The sequence below is a fragment of the Thunnus albacares genome, chromosome 22 (assembly GCF_914725855.1).
Source record: "Thunnus albacares chromosome 22, fThuAlb1.1, whole genome shotgun sequence".
Taxonomy (NCBI): Eukaryota; Metazoa; Chordata; class Actinopteri; order Scombriformes; family Scombridae; genus Thunnus; species Thunnus albacares.
In genome coordinates, this window is record NC_058127.1 from 2,516,545 (window position 1) to 2,538,460 (window position 21,916).

General features: G+C 39.5%; 1 protein-coding gene across 1 annotated transcript in view; it reads right to left on the bottom strand.

Annotated features, from left to right (window-relative positions):
* npy2rl (neuropeptide Y receptor Y2, like) overlaps positions 1–21,916 on the bottom strand; it is a 61,926-nt gene that overhangs the window by 32,185 nt on the left and 7,825 nt on the right. The gene's annotated exons all lie outside the window — the stretch shown is intronic.

A 21,916-nucleotide genomic window follows, 5' to 3' on the forward strand; every position in this document is an offset into this window, starting at 1 on the left:
CTGCCACCCCCATGTTGTTATCTTGGCTAAAAATGAAGTGTAGAGTTTGTGTATCTGCAGTGAACTCTGAGATGTATGATACTGCAATCACATCACTCTACCACCTTGAAGAAGACACTGACCTCTGACCCCTCATACAGTCAACCTGTCTCAGGCAGAACTTAACAGATGACAACTTAGACGACATCTACTCAGAATGAAATGTTGGTAAATTGTAATCTTCACTGATCTTTCTTGACCTGCATGAGAAGTGAAGTGCATCAGAGCTGGAGGTGCACTGCAGAGGGCCCGAGGTGTTGTAAATTTAATCAGAAAGGAGAGCAGGGGACCTTGAAGGCAGCACGCTAGAGTCTCTGAATTCCATTTCTACCGGAATAACAAATGGACTCCTCTGTGCTGAAGAGCTGATGCTGAGAAAACTGACATTAAACCCTGAAGATGTGGAGAAATGTGTGAACTATAAGCTTAATTTGATTGATTCAGTGATCAATGTAAATAAAAAAACAGCAACATAGGGGGTAAAAACATCAAAACAACATTCACTGCTTAAGCCCAGTGTGAAACCCCTTGGCGGCTCGCTCCCTTTCATGAGAAATCAGAGAAAAGAGAGAATAAAGGAGATAAAATATTTAAAACTACGAGGAGTTCATCCTCGGGGGCCAGATGAGCAACCGTGAAGTTCACCAACGAGTTTACGCCGCGGTATCTTCTAATCATCTTCCTGTCAGTCAAAACTCTGGGGTTTGTAGGTCTGTGTAACATAATAACGTAACATGTGATGTTTCATGGCAGTAAAAAACATGAATATGCTCTTTGGAGATCCAAACACCTCGGGCAAATGTCAACAAGTCATCATAACTGAACAACAGCAAGGGAAATATCTCACCAACTTAAGCCTCTTTTAACTCAATTTTTGGTTTTACAGCACATTTCCTGTCTGGATAATAGACAAATATGTGTTTTTACCCTTTCAGTAAAAACACCCGGACCAAAGCCCCGTGCTGGAACAACTTCCTGTAATTAAACTAGTGTTGCCAAGTTGTTTTTTCATGCAGGAACAACAGCCAAGATAATAAATCTACTTGTGTTTACTGGGTCACAACTCATAGTCTGGACGACTTGGAGCTATTTATCGTCAAGTGGTTTGACTGAACTGAGCACAGTGGACAAAAAAAACTCTCATCCAAACGCTTCAGATCCCTCAACTCATTCACTGACTCACAGACAGAAGCTTCAAACTGCTGCCCTGAAGGTTACTGACACTCTGATACCAACAGACCAGAAACCTTCGTCTCTTGATGCATGGATTTCATTACTTTGACTGCCGCACCAGGAACTGCAGGACTTAAAGGGTCTTAAGATCCTTGTAATTGTGGCCATTCTGACTTTGATTCATGTTTTCTTTGTACTCGTCACTTCCATCATGGAAGAAGTTCCATATGTGTCCAAATCCCATCCCAAAACCAATGTAAGAGCTGGGTACAAAGCACAAAACAAACAGTATATTAGCCACCTTACCATAGCTTAACATTAGCTCGCATTGAGCTAAAGCTAACTCAATTAGTTAAACAAACAGTAATAAAACGTTACGTAAATTACTTTAAGATATGAACCATGCGTTAATATTACAATATTACACCAAATACTAACCTTGTGCCTCATCGGGGGGGGGGGGGGGGGTGCTAAAACATTGCATTTTTCCCTCTTAGTTCTTTCATCTTACTGTTTATCTTTACTGTTGCGTGCAGCAGGAACTGGGCGAGTACCGGAATGCCACCTTCAAAATAAAAGCCATTCTAATCAAAACAGGACATAAGGCACTATAAACCTGAAACCTGAAACCTGAAAATATGTAATAAAAGCGACAAAATGATGTTCAACAGGGCTATCGTTTCTTTAGGGCTAAAACATAAATTGGGTTATTTACAACTACATTATTCCGGCCCTGTGTTGTAACAGTATGGTCCATAACTCCGCCCCGCCGCCATCTAGCCCGAGACATAAAGTGGCGTGATTCAGACAGCTGCCAGACAGACTTATCAGCCAGCGATGGATGATCCTGCAGCCGCTACCAGCCAGAACAAATCCCAAACATCACCAGTTAAACTGAAAAGACGGTGTTACTAGAGAGAGCTAAAACGAGGAGAAACATGTGTTTGGCGTTTGGGAGACGGAGAGCATTAAAAGAGGAGGAAGGACTGAAACTAGACGACGATGTGGCCAAACAAATGTAAATATGACCAAAAATAACGTCATAAATACCCTGTAAAGCTCGTCACTTGACATGTTTCTGAGGAAACGCTGCAGTGATCATCTGTTTTCAGCTCAATTCAGGCTTCAAACTGTTTGTTGTATCCAAGCATCTGTAGTTCGGAGGGTGTAGTTTTAGGAAATAGGACAGGAGGGGTGAGGAACGGAGTCTCACTCACCCTCTAGCAGTCAGAAAAAGTTAGTTGTAATTGCTTTAAGGAAGAGTTTTCCTTTTCTTCCTGGACAACAAAGGTTTTTCTTTGTGCTACAAGAACGTTGCTCTACTTTCTGTCTTAAATGTGAACAAAGCTTGATTTTAGGTTGTTTAAAAAACGACAGCTGATGCTGTTGTTTTTCTGCGGAATAAAGTCTAAAACTGGCACAACACTGGGGAAAAAAAAGTAACTCAAACAGACAGTCTTGAATAATAAGTGAGACATAAATTACTTTATGATTTTAATAAGTAAATGAAAATGTGTCGCACGTCACAAAAACCTGCAGAACTTTTCTGTTCCAGTTGACAGAGTGTATGAAGGGAAGATGGCAAACAGAGGAAATGGGCGACGGGGGGGAAAAAAAAAGCTGGTGAGCGAGCAGAGGGGGGGGGGGATATAAAAACCAATAAGACAAAGAAATTATAAGTTCTCAGACTGGTGAGAAGTGGAGCAGCAGCTTTTCCTCCAAATCCCAGCAGCTCATTAAACTTTGAAAAGTGACACTACTGTGCTGATTAACAATTGATCGTGAATGAGACTTCACATTGTTCATTACTTTGTCAGCAGGAGAAACATCGCCTCACCACACACTTGAAACCTTCTGTCATCACCAAAAGGCAAAAAATGACGGATTTAATTCCAAAACAAAGCGCGGCTCAAAAACTAATTACCGCTTCTACTAATTTCTGATTTGTGACAAAAGGTCTTCTGCTTCCTCATAACCTGAGGAGCAGCGGAGGATTAATAGATTTTTAGATTTACAATCATATTCAGTGTCAGTGATTTCAAATGCCAGAGTTGTTTAAATGTCAGAATGCAGCTGGGAGAAATTAAAGTAATTATCTCTGACATTTGCATTTTTATAAATAGAGTTTTTATATTTTTCTGTTTAAAACACTCTGGTCTAGCAGCTGTTTTACAAAAAAAAAAAACTGCAGAGAAAGTGGTTTGTTTTCAAAGTTTGTTTGGAATAAAATAAAGTAGAAGGAGAACTGAGTAATGATGTATGGATTGTATGGATTTAGAAGAAGCTGATCTGCTCATTTAGCAAAGAAAAGTAGCAGCTGATACTGTAGATTATTACATAATACAAACATCCTGTATGGATATAGATGGATATCTCACAAATGTAAGTAACTTTAGTTATTTGGACAACAATACGTAGAGTTTGCTGGTAGTAAATCTGAATGTGTGGAGATTAAATGTGGAGTTCCACAGGGATCAGTATTGGGCCCTAAACTTTTCACCTTTATATATAAAAGAGGAGATATTCTGCACATCTCCAGGTCTATGTGTATATTCTGGGGCTCTACTGGAGTATGAAACAGGCTGTTTTAGCTCCTGTCTCTTTAAGACTCTCCTCCCAAAGCTTCCTCTGGCTCGAGGCTACGTAAACAAACTACAGTAGCAGGATTTCACTAATTTTTCTCCTTCTTTTCTCAAAATTTAAACTTCTCAAATGTTGTAAATGTTGGAGCCTGAATCAGATCCAGATTATGAGAGTGGACAACGTGAACAACCCCAGCAACAAAGATTACAGAGCAGACGGCCGTTTGTGGACATGCAGATAAAATAAATTAAAAACAAACATTGCAAATGAAGCGTCAGAGCAAGTTGAAACCTGGGCTTTGTCTTACCGGAAGCATTTGACCACGTTTTAACATCCAACACCAGAACAGGATATAAATGACAGAAAATCACAAAAAAAACATGATTTGTCGTCTTTAATGTTATGATTGACAGCTGATCACTGGAAAAATGTGATGCAGAAATATGACGGTAACAAGCTCTGAGCTGCAAGGATACAATTAACTGTCAGCATCCTCCATCCAGGTGTAAGAGAGAATAAAAATCAGCTGCTCTGGCGCTTCAGTTATGGGGCTGAAAATCTCTGCTCAACCCTCAACAAGCTGCCTCTTTCAACCACAGAGGTACCACACTGCTCACCAACAACATTACCCTCCATTTGCAGTCCCTATGATGTGTTGCGAGGATAGGTAGCACCAGTAATATCCCCCCCTCCCCAGTGACCTACTGTATCCCTAGCCCCATCCCATCATGCCTTTTCAAGTGGTTGCAGGTAGGTGATCCCATTTTATTACACAGAAAACTGCACAAAGGTGAAACCTGATTCAGATGAACGCCTCTCTCTCTCTCTCTTGCAGACTGCAGTCTCAGCTACTGGGCTGAATGAGAAAACTGTACAACTTGCTTTATTAAAATGTGAGACCTTTAACAGGAAAGGTTGTACCGGTTAGAGACCTAATTAAGCTGAAGATATTACTTTCAACTGAAACCTGGCTGGACTCCAGTGGTAGTTGTACATTTACAGAGGTTTTTTAGGTCTGATAGGAGAGGTGGAGGTGTAGCAACACTCTTCTCTGATGTGTTTTTATGCAGGAAACTCACTTTTGGTGCGTACACTTCATTATAAGACACTGAAACTCCTGTCTCATTAATCTTAGTGTATCAATAAAAACAAACAGCACTTCTATTGATGAATTCAATGAGCTGTTGTGCCAAACTTCCTTAGATTTAGATTTTATATTGATTTCTGGTGACTTTAATATTCATGTAGATAACACTACAGTCTACTATAGAGAGCTAAACCAGCTGGAGGCCTTTGGTCTCTCTCAGCATGTCCCACTCATAACCTTGGCTATACCTCAGGCTTAATTATATCCAAAAGGAGTTAATGTCCTTTCCCTGTCAGCACATGACGTTGCATTATAAAGACCATTACTGCATCTTTGTCATAATCAATCTTGATCCTGGAAGGGTCACCTCTGTCAAAACTGTGCAGAAACAGTTGCACTGACTGCTAATCCAGCTGATACCTTTGCTACCAAATTCTGTATGTTGTAACGTGTGATATGTCCTGTAATGACATGATATTCACCTTTAATCAGGGTGCTAAACTGGTTTTAGATTATGTTGCTCCTGTTAAAAATCAAAGTGTTGTCTGATAAAAGTCCTTGGCTAACGGATGAATTAATAGGGAGAAAGTAAAGAGACTGCAGAAGGCTGAGCATAATGATGTAAAACCCAGACTCAAGAGCATCTTGATATTTACAAAAATCTATTAATTTGTTATAACTCAGAAGTTAGAAAAGCAAGGCAAGAACATTTTAAAAATATAATAAACAATAATACACAGAATTCAAGGACTCTCTTTTCAAACTTTTAAATAACTCCAGAACTTCAGTTCCAGGTGATTTTATTTCCACTGATGTGTGAGGATTTTGCAGCCTTCTTTCAGAACAAAATAACGACTATTAGGGCAAATATTCCCTTAATGACTCGTGTTCCTCCCACCCTGCCTCCTTCTCAGTTCACTACTATTTAAACAAATGTTGCACCAGTTAGTGATGATGATCTTGGAGCGGTGGTTCTTAACTGTTACACTTCTTCCCTTGATCCCATCCCCCACCTCCTTTTTTAAAAAGCGTTTTTAACCGTTTAAACACCTCTTTACTATCTGGTATTTTTCCCATCTCACTCAAGTCTTCAATTGTTAAACCACTAAAGAAACCCACTCTAGACTCATCTATTATTCATACCTAAAAGACCAATCCCTTACCTCCCGTTCCTAAGCAGAGTTATTGAAAAAGACGCCCACAAGCAGTTAATTGACCACCTGGCAACCAACAAAATACAGGATCTCTACTGATCCGGTTTTAGCGCCAACCATAGTACAGAAACTGTCACAGTTATGCAGACGAATGGACCCAAATGCAGAGACAACAAGCAGCTGACAGGAACTGAAGAATATAGTTATTTATTTACCAGACTTCAGTTACTGGCAGATGAAGGAAAAAAAAAAAAAACTGGCTGACTTGACACATGAGGAGCAAAAAAGCTCCAAACACTGAGATACATTGACCACGAACTGACAAGGAACTCAACGAACAGACAGGTATAAATACACAAGGAACTAATCTCAGAACAAGACAAAGCTAGAGTGGGGCAGGCACTGGGAAAGGAGGGAAACAGGTTAACAATGAAGACAACAAGAGTGTGGCAGGAAATAAACAGGACAAGGCTAACGAGACTAAACACTGAATGGATGTGAAGGGGGGAAACAGCCTGAGCAGAACTACAGCAACACATGAGAAACACAAGGTTACAAACTGTCAAGAATAAAATCAAAGCAAGGCAGAGATAGAGCTCAAGAGAGCAAGAGCTCTCGACTCAAAGGAAGAAAACAATGCCAAGCTGCAGTTATCACAAACAGTCTGTAACCCAGAGCACATTCAAAACACACACAGAGCAACACCAAAAACCCCCAAAACACAAAAAGTCCAGAAACAGAGTCCATGACAGAACTTAGTCAAAGTTATTAATGATTTACAAGTTAATAGTGACAATGGTGGTGTTTCTACTTTAGTATTATTGGATCTAAGTTCAGCATTTAAAACCATTGATCGTGATATTTTAATGGAGAGGCTTGAGAGGTGGGTTGGCCTATCTGGGTCAGCACTGGACTGGGTTTTTATCATACCTCAAAGGACGTGATTTTAGTGTTTGTCTTGGGAATTTTAGCTCCAAAACAATTTTTTTTCATGTGGTGTTCCCCAAGGGCTCAATTTTAGGCTCATTACTGTTTAGTTAGTGTGAATGCTGAAGGCAAGCTTTTCAGCTTTCTAGAATATTCCAGTGATTTTATATATTCTTTAAAAATATTAAAATTTATAATGGGAAGTCTATGGGAGGAATGTTTGAAAGCTAATATCTCAAAAACTAAAAGTGTTAAACTGTTCATATTTGATGTACAGGTGTCTCATGTCGAAGTGCTAAACATATTAAAACATTGTACCTATAGCGCCACCATGTGGTCAGTTATTACACGTTTAGACTTTTGGCTAATAAGTCATGAACCATAAGACCTATCAAAAAAATATTTAGTCAGGATGTTCCTTGGATGATGCTGAGTAGACTGATATAGGCCACGCCCATTTGTGCCTATCAAATTTTTCCGCCATTTTGTTTTTTTTGATAAACATATGTTTTGCTTCTGTTGGCACATATTTCATCCAACCTTCACCAAACTTGGTACATAACATGTTTAAAGGACCCCGAACACAATTTAGTTATTTGTTCTCAGATATCACTTACGGTTTTTCTGTTATTGGTTAGCAAACTTTTGAAGGCGTGGCCTAATGCACTTAATGGTCAATAACTCCTCAATACTGAATCGGATTGTGACCAAATTTGGAAATTTTGTACACAAGGTGACCTTACAGACGTGTGTAACATTTCATAAAGTTCTGCCCAAAGGGGGCGCTAAAGTAACCTTATAACATGATATTTCAGCAATTCTGTTGTCTTTAATGAAATGAAACTTGGTACACAGGTCTTCCATGAGAATCTGCACAACATACTGAATCATGGCACCTTGTGGTCATAAACAAAACACCACCATACTACTGGTTAACTGCCAAATCTCTTAAATGTAACATGCCATGGTAATCGAATTCTATTTGTACAGATGGGGATCCTGAACAAGTGTTTAGTATTTTCAGCAATGCTTTGCGCTTCCTTCCAGTTTTCAGCATTCACACGCTCTTTCTAGTTTGTACTTGCTGTCCTCGGGCAAACTTATCAAGATACAGAATGTGTGTTGCCATAATTATGCTGATGACACACAACTACATATTTCCCTGTCCAACAATAACCTGAGAGCTATTGACACACTATCAGAATGTATGAAGGATATTGATAACTGGATGTCTAGCAAGTTTTTACAGTTAGACAGTGACAAGACAGAAATCCTGGTTATCGGGGGAAAAGGCTAACAGACAGGAAATCTCTTTTACATTGTCACAACTGTCTCTGGAAAAGACACTCACCTCACTTTCCAGAGTCACATTAGCAGCACAATTAAAACTGGATTTTATCATTTCAGAAATATCTCAAAGATGGACTTACTGCTCACAAGAATACTTAAAAAAGCATCTCGATCGACTGCAGCTGCTGGAGTTTTAACTAGAAAAAGGAAATACAACCATATAACACCTGTGCTGAGGTCCTTATACTGGCTTCCAGTAAATATTAGAACTGATTTTAGCTTTTATGCTCCAAGCTGCTGGAACATCCTGCTCACTAATGTTGGGTCTGCTCCATCGTCTTTTAAGACTAAACTGAAAACATTCCTTCTTAGCTGCACCTTTCAGTAGTCTGGTTTGCTGGTCTTAATTATTATTTTATTCCTTCTATCCAAAAGTTTTTTAACTCACATGTATTAATATAAGTAAGTAAGTTTGTTTTAATTGTGTTTACTTATGTCTAATGATCTTGTACACTATCCACGTAGTTTTTGTTGGCTGCAACGTCTGTGGTAGTTCACACTCTGTGAAGCAAATTGTGTTTCCACCAGGAATGAAACGTGTTATATAAATTAACTTTTGCTTGCTTGCCTGCTTTTATCCATTCTGTCTCACTGAAGCAAAGAAATTCAGTTTTACAAAAAAATCAGCAGTGAGAAATGGGCTCGGTACTCCCTCTGCATGGTGATCCCAATTGTTTAGGCATGTTTTTTTCCCAAACAGCTGGTAATTAAATGCCTCTGTGTCCCTGTTCATCTGTCTGAAGAACAAAAGTCGATTTTTTATTTTTTTTTAGGAATGAAAGCCGGGATCTGTAGTTTCAGCCAAAACCTTTCAAGCTCATTCTTCCAGATATTGGAGGACTGAGTGATGATGATGATGATGATGAAACCTGACAGTAAAGTCAGGCCCAGACTGCACACCAGATCAAAAATGGCCCGGTCCTTTATTAAGTAACAATAACAATTTCAAGCAACAACTGTGTTACAGACAAACACGAAATACGTCTCAAAATACAGTCTCAGAATGAAACACTGCAGTTATAAATCATCAATAAAATGTTGAATACAGTCATATAAAATATTACATCCTAGAGATCCAGACTCCTTAAAACAACCCAATGATTAGATCTAAAAAAATATAAATATAACTCGTCATTTAGGTTCTAAAATATCCCAAAATACCAACAACCAGATGAGAGAACAGACACATGTAATTACTGGTTTGTCACCCTCATGTTTTTTTCTCTTTTCGCCCACCTTTATATTTTCTTTATGTTGTTAGTATTTTATGGAACTGAACTGCATTCAAGAAAAATCATTTAGAGGCCTTATCTCGTAATTATGACTCACTAATGACTCATAATTACAAGATAGTGTTACACAGTATTCTGTGACCCGATTAGGAATTTCAGCTATATTGCCACTGCAAAGGTTTTTATCATATGTAATTGCATGTTTTAATTTGATAGCTGTTATCAAATGGTTCCATAGTATTTAGATGGGGGGTTTTTAAGTATTTTGTAACAGCTGCTTCTGAATGAACTTTCAGCAGATCAGTGTGATTTCCACCTGAACAATTCTAACGACTTTTGATGCTAAATGTTTATTGTATTTTGTTACTCCTAATCTTCGTCTACATTAAGCTGGCTAAATCCCAGAATGCCGTTTTTGAGCGAAAACATCAAGTGTCCACAGCAGGAGTTTCAGCTTGTTTCTGCAAATACCTCCATCCACGTTAAAACACCAAAACAGATGATTCTCCTCCTACTGGGCATGTGCAGAGGACAGCGGAGTAAGTCAGCCACAGAAAACCAGCGAAGAAGAAACGGTGTACTGTTTCTCAGCAGATTCCGACAGTTTGAACAGAGAAAGGTGGTAGATATCTACGTTTGACTCCAGACACACTGTCGTAGACGATAAAGAGAGCAACACTCGCATGAAGCCGTCCGCCATTGTAATGCGGCGCTACTGCCACCATCTGTTTTGTCAGCGATATGACAGCGTACAAAGCTCAGTTTTCCCCCGCACACAATACAACGCCAAGCCAGCGTTTTCACATTTACACACTCTGGAGGATGTTTTGAGAAAAGCTCAGTTTTCTGGAGATAAAAACACTGTTTTAGTCTGGACGGAGGAACAAGACAGAGAAGAAGACATAGTCTGAGAGTCAAACAGGCCAACGTAATCCCTACAGCAATGACGTTTATGATGCTATTGCTTCATTTCACATCCGTCAACATGTCAATGTCATGTACATAATTGCATCACATCATCAGAACATCTGATTGAACTAATAATAAAACCATCCACATTATCCCAGTGACAGTAATATCTCCCAGTGTCTAAAACCAAGGAGGAAATAAAAGTAAATTAAATCCGGTAGCACTCTGTCTTCTCACATAGCGATGATTAACACATCTTAACCTTTTCTCATAATTACAAGAAGTTACCTTGTAATTACGACGCACTAATTATAGAATAAGACCTCCATTTTTTTTCCCTTTGGTGAACGCTATGTGCTGCTGTACTCTCTCTGGCAAAATGATGGTCGGTCACAACCGTTTTATCTCATGGAAGACAACCAGTTTTTCATCTAGTATGCTTTTTAAGGCCCCGACAGAAAAAACGAGCATGGAACTGATGCTCAGGCTTGTTCTTAGTTGGCACATAATGAGTGATTTTAAGAGAATTTGTTGAATTCAGTTTTCTGGGGGATACGAGCGGAAAGTCACGAGTGATCCAGACCTGACGTACGTGCAATGAACATGAATATTTCAGACTTAACTGCCTTAAAAATGTTCTCACTAAAGACTTAAATTGAGAAAAAAAAACAACAACTACATATAAGTTTTTACCTTGTAAAACCTCAGAAGAAGAAGAAGAAGAATAAGACAGCGTCGCACCTTTTTAAAACATGAAATGTGATGTTCGATGTATTTGCATGGCTTGGTCTCAATTATGTAAAACAAAAAGCAAAACACTACTGCAGTGTCGCCTACACAAAATTCAGCCTGCAAACACATCATTTATCTGAGCTTCATGCACACCTTGTTCACATTAATCCCTTTAAAAAAAACCTCCCTGCTCCCCGTGACATGATACATGTGCTTCAATATGTAAATCATGTGGTACTTTTAGCTAAAAGTGTGACTGTTAATTCCCAACTCGCCTCCTTTCCTGCTGAAATACTGATTATTTAACTTTAGGAAGAACATGGTTATAAATCATGATTTTAATAGAAAACATGTCTACTTCTGTTTTCTTATCACCGTTTAATGAAGATAGTCGATGACATGAAAGACGTGAGACGTTCGAACGCAGCTGAAATCTGAAAAGTGCCTCCATACAGTTGAGTGAAGCACGTTTGAGCTCGGCCTCTTTCTGCATCGCGCTGCCTGGGATGAGGACGAAAATAGAGGTGCTGCAAGTGACAGGGAAGTGAGAAAATGGGAGTGATGAATAAATCAGGGGATGGTGATGCGTAGCTAAATGGAAAGAGAGAGAATGCATTAGAGAGAAGGGTATCTGTGTATCAGTCGATGCCTGTAAATACAAAAAGCGTGCCGAACATTTTTAGCGGAGAGAAAGTGACCAGAGAGCTTTTGGGGGGTTTTTAGCTAAATGTAGGAGTCGTCCTCTTTACCAAAAATGACAATCAGTTGTCAGATAAAATGTTCATGGTACATGATGGGATATCTGCTTTTAAAAACAGTTGTCACACATGAAGCCTGACAATTTATTAATCAGATGAAACACATTTCATCCCTTTGAGTCCATTAAAGAAGTGAGGAAGACATTTTGCAGGTTGTTAAAGCTGAGAAATTATGGCTGATTTAAATCATGATGGTAGTAAATGTCTATAATAAGGATAATAAAACAAATCATTATTCATAAAGCACCTTTTTAAAAAGGGGAATTCTGGTTTATCTAAACCTGACATTCACTCACATAAACCAAGAACCAGAGCAGGTAGTTTGTTTACTTTCAGTCTGACTCAGTTTGAAATGACTCATGTAATGAAATCCTGTTTATATGGAAAGTTGTAGTGAGTCTCAGCACTTTTCCCATAATATGGTTTTTTTTGTGTGTGTGACTCCTCGTTTCCCTGAATCTCTAAAACAGAGCGTGTGAGAGCAAAGTTAGCGTGACACACAGAACCACAATGGACATGTTAACGGGAAAAACATCAGGACGAAAGTAAACTTTACTTATTTAGACTTTAACACATTATTTTATTCTGAGAATTATGTTCATAAGTATTCAAGACATTTATGTAGGGCTGCAACATACAATTATTTTCATTACTGATTAATCTGCTGATTATATTAATCATTTGGTCAATAAAAATGTTTGAAAACAGTGAAAAATGTCCATCACAGTTTTCTAAAGCCTAAGCAGAAATCTTCAGATTGGTTGTTTTGTTTCACAAACAGTCCAAAACTAAAATAGATTCACTTTACTATCATGTAAGTTAAAGAAATGCTGCAAATCTTCACAGTCCAGATGCTGGTCCAGGAGTCTGAGAGGAGCGTCAACAGGTTTGTGACTGACTCTCTACGTAAAGGTGTGAATTACCTTCTGCTTTAATGGAAGTGTTTCACTTTTACGAGATAAAAGGCTTCAAGGATTCTCGTCTCTGTGGATTATTTATATCTCAGGGAAACTTTCCCATCAATGGCCGTGTCCACATACTTTTGGCCATACACTACACTGCAGCTGTTCTCCCTCCCTCCCTCCATTCATCTCCTGCTCTCTCTATCAGGGGAATTAATTAAAGCTGACGTTATTATTGAGGTTACGGTCGACTTGGTGGGAACATTCAGCCATAAAATTCCATGTTTATCTTCTTATCAACAACCTATTACCACACACACACGCGGGGGGGTGGGGGGGGGTGGGGGGGGGCTGTCAGCGCTCTGTTAGCCACATGGCCACTGGCTTCGGTTCCACGTTTAATACGTTCAAATATATTGACTCATTATGGTGCTTACTGGAAAAGAGAGAGAGAGCCCAGACATCATTATTTTATAGCTACAGTAGCAAACACACACACACACACACACGGCTTCCATCCTCCTCCAACAAATACAATACAAACAGGTATATGTTCTTACTGCCAGAGGTCTTAGGTGAAGGTCTAATGAGTTTTTGGAGCAAAGACAGAATTTATTCAAGTGTTTTCTCTAGTGGATCGATGACTGGGTGTCTTTTTATTCTCTCTTCATCCTTGTATTTCTCGCTCCGATGAGGAATGCAAAGAGCACCATGTGAAGAAAAATCCATCTTGTTTTTATGTTCTTTAAGAGGAGGAACGGTTGTATTCATACAGATGTTAGACATGAATAGTACTGGTGGTGGAAACTGTGTTGTGTATTGTGCTCACACACAATAACCCAGACAGTTTAATTCCAGAGTGTCTTTAGACTCCAAGAAAATATATAAAACATGTTTTTTTAAAGGACACGTTCACAATTTTTCAAGTGTGTCTTAAAAAAAGTATAATATGTAATTATTCCACATTAAAATGTCTAAAAACAACTAGACCTATGTTATATATGTTGTTGAGTTGTGTACTTACATTATCCCAAATGAAATCTGTAATTTAATCAAAGTAACGGACCGTTTCATTTGGTCGCCTGTCGATGGCGTCATACCTCCTCTACCAAAGAGTAAACACGCACCAGATGCATACGGCGGCGCTGTGTTTGTCCGCTACAATGGCGTCTACCAAAGAGTAACTTACACACATACAAGATAATACATCGGTGTTGTGGTTGTTCCACACAAACTGTTATAAATGGACTTTTATTCAGTTTTAAGACACATTTTCATGATAAATTTAGGTGGTTTTTAACTATATCTTTTAGCCGGAAGAAGGATTTTAGTCATTGGACGTCTGGATCTTAAGTTATCAGAGAAATAAACTGGACAAACGTTAGCAGCAGCTCGGCTAACAGCCCCTCCAGGAAGTCCGGTGGTCACCAAACATCGTCGGAGAAACACTGATTTTTTTGGTGAAACAGCTTTATTCAGTGTTTTTACCTGTAATCTCCGGGTCCGTTTGTTCTGGAGAGGAGGAGACCTCTGCTGGTAAAAACATCCTGAATGATGAACACTGGAGTAATCCTATCCCACTGAAGCTGGTTATTTAACAACGAAGACAACAACTCCCATGATCCCTTGCTGCTTCACACCGTCATCACACTCCGTCTGTTGTTATTGTTTTGATTGAGACGCCTAGCGGCTGAAATTACATATTGTGCGTTTAAACCAGCAGTCAGGTGTCTGTAATCATTCCTCCTGTTCATACTGGATATTAAAAGATCCTTCAAATGTGCTTTCAATGGAAGTGATGGAGGATAAAATCCACAGTGTGTCCACACAGTCATTTAAAAGTCTGTGTGAAGCTTCTATTCAGCTTCATCAGTCTGAGTTAGTCATATCAAGTGGATATCTGACACATTTACAGTCTTTTTAGCATCAAATTCCCTCTTTGTGTTTCCTCGGACAGTGTTTCCCTGTTGAGCTGCAGGTGGAAGTATAGTAACAAAAAGAGGAACTTTGGCACTAAAAAGACTGTAACGTTGAAAGATATCTACTTGATGAAAGTTTTATACTAAAACTAACACTTGTCCGTTATGAGAAAATTAGCTTCCCAGCCACTGTGGCTAGCACGGCCGCTAAGAAGTTAGGAAAAAGTCTTTTAACTGTCAGCTTTGTCAAGATGGTTCGGTTTTGTTCAATGACGTGAATTTCGTGGGTCACCAAAGTTGCATTCGGCGCAATTTAAATTTTTTTCACATCAAGTTTAAGTTTGCTAATTAGCCTAATTGAGCTCCTACATTTTATCTTCTGGGCATGCTCTTACTCAGGCTGTTACCAGCTGAGCCTGGATATCAATAATCTTTCACATTGACTGAGACGCTTTACGACATGTAATATTTCTTCCTGTCACAGCTGTTGGTGATCAGTTTCTCTTGAAGTGTATTTATTCGTTTCATCCTCAGATGAATCTGTCTCCTCTTTTATCTGCCATCTGAGCTGAGTTTGAAGGATTTTTTCCTGGCAGGTAGCGTTGACATTTACATCCTGCAGCTAGAAAACACACTCTCCTCTCTCTCTTCCTCCTCTTCATTTAATTTCACTTCAGTCCACCTCGGCTTTATTGCCATGATAAATCCCAGTTACACACGCTGTCAGCCAGGTGGCCTGGAGGTGACGCAGAGAAATCACAGGTTTGAGCTCTTATCTGCTCACACAGACTGTTTGCAAGCTTTTTGTTTTTATTACTGAGTGTTCAATCATCTTCACTTTATTTCTTTCTCTCCCCGGGCTCCTTATCTTTTCTCCTTGTTTAATTCTGTCTGTCCCTCCTTTCTTAATCTCTTTCCTCCCCTCCTTGCTTTCCTTGTCTTTCATAGTGTAATCAGCTGTGTGCTGGTATTTGCCATGTTTCCCCTCCTACACCACTGCAACTGTTTTCCTCTCTTCTCCTCACTCCCTTCTCTTTTACCGCCTCCCGTTTTTGTTGCTGCCGACTTCTGTTTCTATTTTTTATCTCTTAAAAGTAGTTGCAACACCCCTGTTCTCCCTACAGTCTGCCTACTGATAGTTGATCAAAAGTCTTGATCATTGCTTGAGGCAGCAGCAGTGAAACACATCGACTTTTCATGTAATATTTAGCAAAAGCATGAAAATATTTTTAAAGCTTCTACAAACTCACAATCTACCCACACAAGGTTTTTACTTTACCTGATTGACATACTGGATTTGTTGCACCTGTAAGAGCAAGACTCTTAAAGTTCAGTTCATTACAGTCGATTCACTCACAGGAACGAAGTAAATCTGTACAAAGTTTTTGTTGTTCTGTTGGTGAACTTTGACCTGAAAACTTGCAACATTAACCAACAACAACCCGTCTCAACCAAGCCTCCAGGGACAGCACCAGGCTGCAAAGCCAATTTGACATAGTAGCCAAACGATGTCATTACAACTTTTCGGGTTGACGTGATGCAAACTGACCCGACGCGTTTCAGCTTGTGGCCTTCATCAGGGTCATTGGATGACATTGAATGACCCCGATGAAGGCCACAAGCCGAAACGCGTCGGTCAACTAATAAAGTTGTTCTTCATACTACAAGTGTTGCTGGAGTTCTCATCTTTCTAGACTTCTTTCCCTTCTCCGTGCACCTTGGAAGTAGGTGAAGTTGTGCCAGAGACCCTCACTCTACAAACGGTGAAGATGTGTTTGAGCGAAATTACTTGTTTTATTGTCAGAGTTTGATCCATTCGGTCCGATAACAGTTGGAAAGTCTAGAAGAGCCGCACAACTAAATTATTTAAAAAAAAACTAAAAAACTGGAGGTGGAAGCCCGCGGAAACATGGCAGACTTTATAATGGTGCCATCTTTGAACATGGTTTCCAGGTCTCCTTAACTTTTTAACATCCACCGGGTTGCCGGCGACCTGCTTAAGCCAGTTGTAAACAGTAGTATCACACAGCAATGAGTAATGGCACAATTTGGCCAATCGGAGATGATTGGAGAGGTTCAGAGACACCAGTGACACCACAAACTAAAAACTCCCTAGCTCCCATTAGGTTAGACCTAGAGGTCTGGAATTTTATACAGACTGACAAGATGTAGAAGGTTTATGGTGTTCTGGCATAAAGCACATCCTAGTTATTGTTATTCAAATACGACTCATTATAGACGAGGACCAAAAACACTTTTTTGAGCCTTATTTGAACTGATGTAGTTTTGTTTGTGTTTTAGCCACATGCTAAACAAACACATTTCCAGAAACTAGAAGATGTTACCTGTCAAATGAAGCCTGATACATGCATCATTGTCAGGAACGAGGAAGCAGGAGTGGACCCAAATGCAGAGGCCGGAATGCAGATTTGACGAAAATCTCCTTTTAATCTTGCAACGGTCAAGAACAGAACAATGCAAACAGAGCCGAACAGAACTAGCAGATAAAACAAATGATCCGACAAAGACTGAACAAAAAAACAGGACTTAAATAGTAACTGAACTAACGAGAAGATGAGGTGCAGATGGGGAGATGGGTGGAGAACTCAGGAGAAGGGAATGAACAGACGGACGGAGCTGATTGGCTGGGGGAACACTGGGAGCAGGGCAGGACTAACGAGGGTGATGCAGGGCAGGTAAATCAATCAATCAATCAATCAATTTTTATTCATATAGCGCCAAATCAAATCAAAAGTCATCTCAGGACACTTTTCACATAGAGCAGGTCAAGACCGTACTCTTCAATTTACAGGGACCCAACAATTCCCCCATGAGCAGCACTTGGCGACAGCAGTAAGGAAAAACTCCCCTTTAACGGGTAGAAACCTCAAGCAGACCCCGGCTCTTGGTGGGCGGCCATCTGCTTTGACCGGAAACCCAAAAGAACACAAAAAGTACAAAAACCAAACAAAGTCCAGGCAGGATGTGACAATCATGGCCTTACAGTTCTTCTGTTTGGGTATACCAAATAGGCGAAAATTCTATGAAAAAGGGTGGATGTTGAAGGGTTAATACATCCATGGTCTCACAGAGCTGACATGTGAGGGGATGGAGAGCCAGAGAAAACAAAATGGAGGACGCTAATGTAGCTAATCAGCTGTGTATAAACTCAACAAAAGAGCAATGATTCACAGACAGGAGTCGATGGTGCACACATATCTTTTGAATAAACTTTTTGAACTTATTGTCCCATTAGCGACTGAGCTAAGCGAACAAGCTAATGAGTTTACTGGCCGTTAGCAAGCGTGTTAGCTCTGAGAGCTTCCCTCTTCAGTTCCTTTTATTGAACTAAACTGTGTGCAGTAGTGAACAAAATGCCAGAGAGTCAACAGAGCAGTAAGAGAGAAAGTTACGTGAACATTGTGACTGACTGAGTTTAGCAGTTAGCATTTAACCAGCTAACCCTGCAAGTAGTTACTGTCACCAAGCTTCATGGCCTCACGTTTTTACATGGACAAGCGAATTACACTTTGTGGTGCTGCTTTATATTATAATTACTTCATGAAGTTTGGTGACTTCACCAACTTTAGCAAGTCTGAGAAGCCACAACAGCTGAAAACACAGAAACATCACAGTCGCTTGCATTGTGTACGCCAGCTGTTTAGTTTTCTGAGAGTTTATTTCACAAAAGTTAACAAAAGCAAAGAACTCAGATCTGTTTGCTGGAACAAACACAAGACGCACATCAACAAGCCGACAACGTCCTTGAGACACTCAGTACTGACCTGCTCACTCACTGTTACTTACTGTGAATCAGACCTTCAGTTTGACTCTAGTCCATCTGTTGTTCACCCTGTCAACGGGTCCTTGAGCAAGACAATGAATCTTACTGCTGTTCAGTCACTGCAAAGCACTTCGGATCGATGCAGTTATATTTCATTAGTCAGTGAGAGAAGATGCATCAAGTTTATTTATAAAGCCTGAAAAGTTTGAGAGGGTTTTATAGTCTGTGCAGCAAACAACAAACTCTGTCCTTACAGACTTGATTCAGACAGCCTGCTCACGTACTTTCTTCTTGTACTGGGTTTGTTTTTTTTCTGGTTTGAGCCCCTTAGTTCCAACAGAAAGTGAAATCTTAGTGCTGCAGCATACAATATCATCTCAGAATATAGTGCTTTTCCAACTTTATGGCAAGTTTGAGGAAGACTTGTAAACTCAAGAGGATGAAAATGTTTTCACAAAGTAATGAGGCGTCCTGGTGCAGTCTGAGATCAAAACAAGGGAGAAGAAGTAAGCTTTTTAAAACATTTCTTAATTAAAGCTGCTTTACAAATATCAAATTAAACCTTGTTATGTTTAAAAGCATCATTTTAGTGGTGAAACTCTTGTTCCACCGTCTCTAATGTGAGAATTTGCTGCTTTTTTTTCATGATTATAAACTGAATATTTTTGGGTTTTGGACTGTTGGTCGGACAAAACAAGACATTTGGAGATGTTGACTTGTGCTCAGTGAAACTGTGGATGAGATTCATTATTATTATGTAACATTATAGAAACTAGATGCATAATTAATTGAAAGAATAATCAACAGATCATTTTACAATGAAAATAATTGTTAGTTGCAATAATTTCTTTTGGCCTGTGGCTCTCTGTGACTTCATACTTTTTACATTTTTTTGGTTTTTTATTGATAAAAAACAAGAATATGATACCAAAGAAAAGCCAAAATAGGCGATTAACATGAGCTAAGCAGGGAGACGATAGATAACATGATAACGAGGGGATTCCAGGGGTATGACGTACATTATGTGAGATATACAAGATGACAGAACGATTGGGTGTTTTGACAACCATCGTAGACTGATGCTACAACGCTTTGAGAAGCAAATCAGTCACATCCCATAGAAAATGTGTTCATTCACCCTGAGCAAACACGGCTTTCACTGTGCATAACAAAGCTAAAATTAGCTCTTGTTGGACATTTGAATGTTATTGTAGCTAAATTAAATGTCCTCACTTTATAAAAAAACTGTCCTAATTTACCCCAAACTCTCCTCACAATCCCAGAAACGTCTTCCCTTTTCCAAACTGTTTCCACATAAATGTCAGTTTTAAAAAGTATCATCACCTCTTTAAATGTGCTCACTAAGATAGATGAACAGCTGCACACACATCACTTCCTGCTTTTGAAGGCGATGGACACCAGCTGTTATGATACATTAGACAAAGAAATCAAGTATAGTAGATTATTATTACCTTGTGACAACGACCACAACCTTAAAGATCCAGTGAAAATGTTACTGGACCAGTGAAAAGCTTCAAAGAGTTTGTTATATTTGGCAGCCAGAAGCTAAACAAGAACATAACTGACCGTCCTTCCTTCCCTTTCTGTTGTAAACACGGAGGCCTTTTTCAGTGCTTAGTACTCTAAGCTGAACAGCTTAATGTTTCTCCTGTTTTGCCTCTTATAATGTAGACAAAGCAGGTGTTAGCTGCACATTTAGATCTATTATATATACTGTGTAGTGTTTAAAAGTGCAGACATTAGCAGTGTGTAAACAGTCAGACTCCTGCTCTCTGTCAGGTCTGTTAGTGTGGTCCAAGTCAAATTCCTACACAGTAGAAAAAGAAGCTCTGTCCTCTCTGGATCCTCAATCACGCACGTTTGCACTATTATTATCCTCATGGTGAAACAAAGAGGAGACACTCGGCCTCTTCTGACAACAAAACAAAATGGAGAAATAAAAATAGACAGAAAAATGTATCTAAATGTAAAACACATGAGTAAAAGTTTGGTTTTAGCCAAATGACAACATGGGTCAGATCAGTAGTCTGAATACTACTGACTCTGGTGATCTTCTGTCTTTTCCTTTAGCGCCACCATGACCTTCACATTTGTGAAATCCGGCGGGCACATGCTCGTCAGCCTCAGGGTGAATCGTAATAACTTTGGTGATCCTCTGAGTTTTCAGCTGGTGCCAAACTTTTAATTTGTCCAATACTTTGGTTTGTGACTAATCACTTGCAAAACTAATGACATCGCTATCAGCCGCCACTGTACTTTGTGTTTAGTGTTGATTAGCAAATGTTAGCATGCTATCTAAACTAAAACATGGTAAACATTATACCTGCTAAACATCAGCATGTTGCCGTTAGAGGTGTTTCCATCAACATATTTTATTTGTTCAGTCTGAACTATCACAAGAAAGCTTTTATGCTTAGCAGAGCTGGAAAAGTTGGTGATAAAAGTTAAAAAAAGGGAAAAAGCTCAACGGAAACAATCTGAACAGCTGAAAACATCAGATCTGTGTGGAGCGATGATGAGGAGACTGTAACCTTCCTCAAATGAACACATGAAACAAGACAGAAATGTCATAATTCCATCACGTTTTCCATCGTTTGAGCTTTGACAGCTGCTCTTTTAATGACATCATCACGTTGTGTTTCTTCTTCTGCGACGGTTTAATGGCGCCGACTGGAGAATCAGCGCCACCTGCTGTTTATCTTGATGTCTTTTTACATGAAAGCAGTGGACAAATGGGGACAAACATTAATATGAATTTTTCTTTTGCAGATGTTCTGCATACTTTGTATATATTTGGGTTGAAACTATTGTCAGCATTTAGCTCATGCTAAGTGCAGCCTCACATAGCCAATAGCATGGCTGTAGATCAGACTACACAAATTCAGCCCGATTTTGACATGATTTTGTCATCGCCAACAAATTTCTTGTGTCGGGCCTGATTATGAACGTTGGGAACAATAAACAGGTGTGTAGTGTGACATAACTGAGGAACGGCGATGTGGCGTCTGGGATGTCCTACGACACCCTGATGGAAGGTCTAGCATGTCAGAATGTTTTGTATTGTCCTGCCTAGTGTGACATCTCCTACGATGTGTTCTTTAACATCCACCAATAGGATGACAGATGCTCTCCGGCGCACATCTGTCAACACCAACACACAAAGTCAAAGCTGTTCTCCAGCGGCTGTCTGGCCGAGCTGAGAAGCATTTACAAAACCTGCCGTCACCAGTGACTGTTTTCTTGATTTCAGTTATAGTTTCACTGTATAGTTTTTCAGTTATAACTGAAATAAGACAGCGGTCACTGATGACTGAATCAGCCTGTGGAGGAGGTGGAGGTGACTAAA